The sequence below is a fragment of the Pongo abelii genome, chromosome 21 (assembly GCF_028885655.2).
Source record: "Pongo abelii isolate AG06213 chromosome 21, NHGRI_mPonAbe1-v2.0_pri, whole genome shotgun sequence".
Classification (NCBI taxonomy): Eukaryota; Metazoa; Chordata; class Mammalia; order Primates; family Hominidae; genus Pongo; species Pongo abelii.
The window spans coordinates 54,348,925-54,353,861 of NC_072006.2; the positions used below are offsets into that span (position 1 = coordinate 54,348,925).

Sequence of the window (4,937 nt, forward strand, 5' to 3'; positions counted from 1 at the left end):
GGCCTGCAGCCCTGGGTCCCTCCTGCCTGGGAGGTACCTGGGGAAATCTGCAGCCTGTCTACAGTGGCGAAGCCTCAGCCCCAACCAGCCCCCTGCCCTGCACTTGCTAACTGGGCACCGCCACTGTCAGCACAACATCCCCAGGGTGTGTAACAAGTGTCACAGCCTCACGGAGCCTCAGTTTCCTCCCCTGGAAAATGGGGATAGCCACGGCACGTGGTGGGAAAGGTTATTTACATGATCTGGGCTGTTACTCTTATTCCTGCTGCCAGTAAGAAGCCACGTGGAGTGTCTGCCATGCCGAGGAGAGGGCACCCCTGGCCGGAGCCCAGCTGGACGTCAGGCCTGGGGTTGGATGTCAGGCCAAACTGGCTCCAGCCCAGCAGCCTGACACGAAGGGGAGGGAGGCCTGAGTCGGCCAGACTCCTGAGTCACTGTTTCCCGGCTCTGCCAGGCCAGGCGGGAAAAGGGGGAGTAGGGTGGGGGGGGGGGGGAAAGGGGATAATCTGGGGGAGGGAGGGAGTGGAGAGTGAGACACCAGTTGTAACCATTGTTGGGTGGGACAGACAGAAAGCCACCTGCCAGGGACTCGTCAGAGGGCAAGGAGATTCTGGGGTGTCAGAGTTGGGGGGGGTCCTTGCACTTCCCTGGATTACAGGCTGCAAACTCCTCCCTCCCCCGCCACCAACACACACACACACACACACACACACACACACACTGCACTCAGCTTCACAGCTTTCCTTCTCTTTCTGGAGTGTGTTGACCAGGTTCCAGCCTCAGGGCCTTTGCACTGGTTGTGTTTTCTGCCTAGAACACTTCAAGGTTCTTTCTCAAATCTCAGGCTTCAGCTTAAATGTCACCTCTTCAGTGAAGCTCTCCAGGCTGGAGTGCAGTGGTGCCGTCATGGCTCACTGCGGCCTCGACCTCCCCGGGCTCTGGTGATCCTCCCACCTCAGCCCCTCGAGTAGCTGGGACTGTAGGCATGCACCATCACGCCCTGCTAATTTTTGTATTTTTCTGTAGAGATGGGGTTTTGCCGTGTTGCCCAGGCTGGTCTCGAACTCCTGAGCTCAAGTGATCCACCAGCCTTGGCCTCCCAAAGCGCTGGGATTGCAGGCGTGAGCCACCACACTGGGGCCTGCCTGAGCTTTCTTTTTTTTTTTGAGACAGAGTCTCGCTCTGTCGCCCAGGCCAGACAGAGTGCAGTGGCACAATCTCGGCTCACTACGAGCTCCGCCTCCCAGGTTCACGCCCCAGGTTCACGCCATTCTCCTGCCTCAGCCTCCCAAGTAGCCGGGACTATAGGCACCTGCCACCACGCCCGGCTAATTTTTTGTATTTTTTTTTAGTAGAGACGGGGTTTCACCGTGTTAGCCAGGATGGTCTCCATCTCCTGACTTCGTGATCCACCCACCTCAGCCTCCCAAAGTGCTGGGATTACAGGCGTGAGCCACCACGCCCGGCGCCTGCCTGAGCTTTAAGTGTGCTCTTCCTACTCCCCCTCCCAATTCCTTTAGTTCATCCATTCATTCATTTATTTGCCCAGAAGGTATTGTGCACCTCCTTCGGGCTGGGCCCTGCTTTAGACAGTGAACAGAGTAGACAGCCTGCCTGCCCTCATGGAGCCATCACTCCACCCAGGGAGATGGCACAATGAGCACACTGCACACTGGGCTGGAACAGGTGCCTCTGGAGGAGCCAGGCGCAGCTGGGAGAGTCAGGACACAGCGCGGAGTCTTTCCCTGTTGGAGGGGGTTGAGTACGGTGTCTCAGAAAGTGATGCCAGGGAGATCTGCAGGACGAATCGAATGCAGCCATGTGGGTGTCTTCGGAGAGAGAGTTCCAGGCAGAGGGAACAGCCAGTGTGAAGGCCCTGAGGCAGGGGTGTGGTGGGCAGAGTCAAGGAGCAGGCAGGAGGCCAGTCGGGTGGGGGCAGAGTGGACGAGGCCAGGAGAGATGAGGCCAGCAAGGGGACGGGGCGGGCAGGTGGGGCAGGCAATGGAGAGGATGTGGCTTTTGCCTTGAGCCCCTGGAGGGTCCTGAGCAGAGGGGCTGCGGAGACATGGTCAGGTTCCAGGTGGGGTTAGGGCGAGAACTGACCTTCTAGGCAGACAGGCAGGGTCCCCCCACCTTGCCTCTGCCCTGAGATGAAGCGCCAGCCTTGGATCAGGACCCTGTCCAGAGGTGGGCCAGGGCTCTCAAGCCAGACTCGAGTCTGCACTGGGCAGGGACAGCTTCCCACGGCCAGCCTTCCCTGTGGAGGGTTGCTTGGGGGGAGGGGTCCCCTAAGTCTCTTCTTCTCTTTCTCCCTCTCTTTCGTAACCATCAGCCTAGCCAGACCTTTGGTCAGGCCTGGGAGGTGACTGGTGGAGAGAGTGTTCTCTGTCACCATCTGGTCATGGGAAAGGTGAAGTAAAAGCCACCAGTGACGGAGAGAAGCAGCCTGTGGCCAGCCCAGCACCACCCTCACCCCACGCACCCGTAGGCTGAGTGCCTCATCCCTTGGCCATGGTCCCCCAACCTCCAACATAATCAGGCCCGTGGGAGCCTGGCCAGAACTGTGGCCAGTGACTCAGCAGGAATCACCCCAGACAGGAGCCAGAGCCCCAGTGTCCAGACCAGAAACCACCTCTGACCTGTCCGGCTGGGCAGGAACAGGGACAGAGTAGGCGGAAAAGCTCTCAGCCCAGGATAGCCGGGGGGAGAGGGGCATGGGAAGACCCCTGTCCAGATGCAGTTTGTGGCCACCCACCCTGATGGTGTCTGCTGAGGTCCAGATCGTAGCTTTAGGAGTGGGTTCGTGGCTGTTCTGCCCAATTCTGTTGAAGCCCTGAGCATCAGCCTGGCTTTGATGGGTTATACCGGGCTGTTGTGGTGTATCTTGTCTATTCCATTGTATTGTTTCTGTTCTATTGTGTGTTCTGGTCTGTTCTAGAGCCTTCCAATCCTTTCTATTCTATTGTGTTTATTCATTCAGCAGATATTTACTGACCACCCCTATGTGCCAGGCAGTCTTCTAGATGTTCGAGTCACAACTTTATTTATTTATTTTGTGACAGAATCTCACTCACTCTGTTGCCTAGGCTGGAGTGCAGTGGCGCGATCTCTGCTCAGTGCATGGAGTTACAACTTTGGATGAAATGAGACCTCTGCCCCAGGGCATTCATAGGGAGACCAGCAACTGATAAATATCAGGTAGTGGTAAGAGCTGAGAACAGCAGCAGCAGCATCAAAGCAGAGAGCCACACAGGGAGCCAGGTGCATGCTGCGTTCACAGTGGGGGGAGCAGGGTCAGGAGCAGCCGCAGCCTCACTGGCAAGATGACAGTCTTTTTTTTTTTTTTTTTTTTTTTTTTTTTGAGATGGAGTCTCACTCTGTCACCCAGGCTGCAGTGCAGTGGCGCAATCTCGGCTCACTGCAACCTCTGCCTCCCGAGTTCAAGTGATTCTCCTGCTTCAGCCTCCGGAGTAGCTGGGATTACAGGTGCGTGACACTATACCCGGCTAATTTTTGTATTTTTAGTAGAGGTGGGGTTTCACCATGTTGGCCAGCCTGGTCTTGAACTCCTGACCTTAAGTGATCCACCCGCCTCGGCCTCCCAAAGTGCTGGGATTACAGATGTGAGCCACCGCAGCCAGCCAAGATGACAGTCTTGAGCAGAGTCGGGAAGGAGCTGAGGGAGGGAGGCACACAGATATCAAGGGGTCAAGAAAAGCATTCTAGGCAGAGAGAACAGCAAGTACAAAGGCCCTGAGGCTGGAATGTGCCTAGTGTGTTCCAGGACTGGCCAGGAGGCCAGTGTGTTAGCCAAGGGGAGCGGTAGGGAAGATGGGGTGTGTGAGGACGTGGCTTGGAGGAGGTTAATGCCAGTTGGGAGACAGCAAGAGGGACAGAGCTCTGCGCGGTCCTGCTGGGGTGTGGGGCCGGCTGGACAGCCTTGGATAGGGGGTATGCGTGTAAGTGCGTGTCTGTGATGTGGACATCTGCATGTGGGTCCACGTGTGGTGTTGTGCATCCCTGTGTGTCTGTGTGTGCCCATCCGTGCACCTGCATTATGTGTCTCTGATTCGGGCAGTTAGTGCTTCTGTATTTGTACGTGCCTGTGGGCATCTGCAGTGTATTGTGGGTGTGTGTTGTGTGTCTGGAATTTGGTGTGACTGTATAAGTGCAGGTCCGTGTGTGTCACATCTTTTTTTGGCAGGTGCCTGGACGTGTGTGTGGAGTATTGTTTGTCTGCCATGTATTTTGTGCATGTGTGGGGGTGTATGTGTGCATTAGTCTGTGTTCCTGTGGTTGTGGCATGGTGACAAGTTTTGGGGTTCCTGTGGGTGCAAGGGCATGGGAAGAAGCCTTCCTGCAGACCCACCCCAGGCCAGCAGCAGCCCCTCCCCATGGCAGCAGATACACACTCGCTCTGATGCCCCAGGAGGAGGCCGGGCAAGCAGCCCCAGAGCAGCAGGCAGCATCAGGTGGAGAATGAGGGTGGGGGCTCAGCTTCTAGGCCTTTCAGGGCCTGTCAGAAGCTCCCATGGAAGATGTGGAGGTTGGGGAGCAGTAGACATTCACAGGTCTGGGAATGGGGGTGCTTGAGTATCTGGGGCACCCAGGGGGAACTCTGGCCTCCTTGGGCTTAATGGGTGGAGCCGGGTTTGTGCATACATGTGGTGGGGGCGACTATATGCACTGAGCTCATGCCAGAATGTGAGACGAGACAGTGCCCGACATATGCACAGATGAACACACATATGGAAGGATAAGTATGTGTTCAAGGGTGGACATGTGAACACAGACACTTGTATGTAGGGACAAACATTTGCATGCAGGGACAGACATGCACATACAAATAGACACATAGGTGCAGGAGCAGACACTTATGTGCACAAATGGATGTGAGTGTACATGGATAGACACACATGATTGTCCTCTGTGGGCCC

At 56.3% G+C, this 4,937-nt stretch overlaps 1 long non-coding RNA gene across 1 annotated transcript; it reads right to left on the bottom strand.

Annotated features, from left to right (window-relative positions):
* Positions 1 to 1,525: 1,525 nt before the first annotated feature.
* On the bottom strand, positions 1,526 to 3,115 carry LOC129052292 (uncharacterized). The gene is made up of 3 exons (XR_008517267.2): positions 2,756 to 3,115; positions 2,104 to 2,395; positions 1,526 to 1,876 (listed from the first exon to the last, which is right to left on the bottom strand). It is a non-coding gene; the product is annotated as an uncharacterized LOC129052292 (long non-coding RNA).
* Between the last annotated feature and the right edge of the window lie 1,822 nt (positions 3,116 to 4,937).